We start from the raw sequence: 1333 nt of genomic DNA, 5'->3' as shown, positions 1-1333 counted from the left end.
TCAAGTACATACAGTACACATATGTACATGTATGTATACATATGTATATGTACACTTAGAAGGCAGACTTATCAAGAAGAAATGGCTTCACGTTTTGATATATATTTTTTCTAGTGGTGGTTTCCAAGATGCACGTAGCCAGTACTTTTCACTTGCCCTTAGACACTTGACGTGTTCAGAGCGTTCTCACAGTACAGAGCACAGAATTCTCATCACGGGTCTGTCAGTTATGGGGAGATCATGTCGCCCATCGGTCACATGTTTAAAACCAGCGAGTAAACAGCAAGTGACGAGCCGTCGTGGAAGTATTTCCACGAGGCGAGTTTTACCTGCGAACCATGAGATGAGAAGCGGGAAAGGGGTGCTGTTGCGCTGTGCTTGGGTTGATGGCAACGCGGTAATAAATCTACGCCTGCACTTTATGTCCTCTATTCAGCAGAAGTTGTGCGGAGAGTACCGGTGACAGCAATAAAGACCATCAGCACGGGGAGCCCTTCATCCTGTCTGCAAATCTGAGCCTGCTTCCAAACAAACCCACCGACGTACGTGCCCCAGGAGACCACGGACGTGGGTGCAGCCTCCGGGATCCCACCTCCCATGACCGTCACATCAGATCGCATCCTGGATGCAGAACCTCCGAGCGTAAGAAATGTGGGAGAGTCGCCCGGTGTCTCCCCAGCCTCACCCCTTCCTTGTGACCCTTCTGTGAGGGGTGTCCAGTTGTCCACAGATGGGCTGTGGGTCCACTCGACGCCCCCCCTCATTCACATTGACATGCGAGATGCCCATTCTTACGTGAGTGCGCTATCCAAACATTAATTTCCCGAGAGATAGAAAAGGGAAAAAGTTTCTCGTGTGTGTGGGGAGGCCCAACTGCACCGACAACACACGCCTGGGTTTAATTGCTGCCTTTAGCCGGCCTCTGACACCTGTGGTCTTGGGGACTCCTTTCTGACTTTCCGATTTCATGTTACGTGTGTCCTGTATCCAGTATCTTTCTCCTAATCACACCCAATAAGGCCGTGGTCCTCAGCCTTCCTCACACCCCACCCTTTCCTGCAGCTCCTCATGCGGTGCTGCCCCCCAACCATAACATGGTTTTCGTTGCTACTTCATCACTGTCATTTTGCGACTGTGATGAATCGGGCGACCCCTGTGAAAGGGTCATTCGACCCCCAAAGGGGTTGCGACCCTCAGCTTGAGAACCACTAAAATAAGGTCACCCTCACTCAAACCCTCTTCCTGGACCATTTCCTAGGAAATCGCTTTTCTCACTATTGCTAAAGTGTGCATGTAGCACAATGGGGCTCAGTCTTATTTGATGTACAGCAAC

This window comes from Echinops telfairi, unplaced genomic scaffold (genome assembly GCF_000313985.2).
Source record: "Echinops telfairi isolate 266 unplaced genomic scaffold, ASM31398v2 ScPeMD7_7471;HRSCAF=8509, whole genome shotgun sequence".
Lineage (NCBI taxonomy): Eukaryota > Metazoa > Chordata > Mammalia > Afrosoricida > Tenrecidae > Echinops > Echinops telfairi.
Note: the sequence above shows the minus strand (reverse complement) of the source record.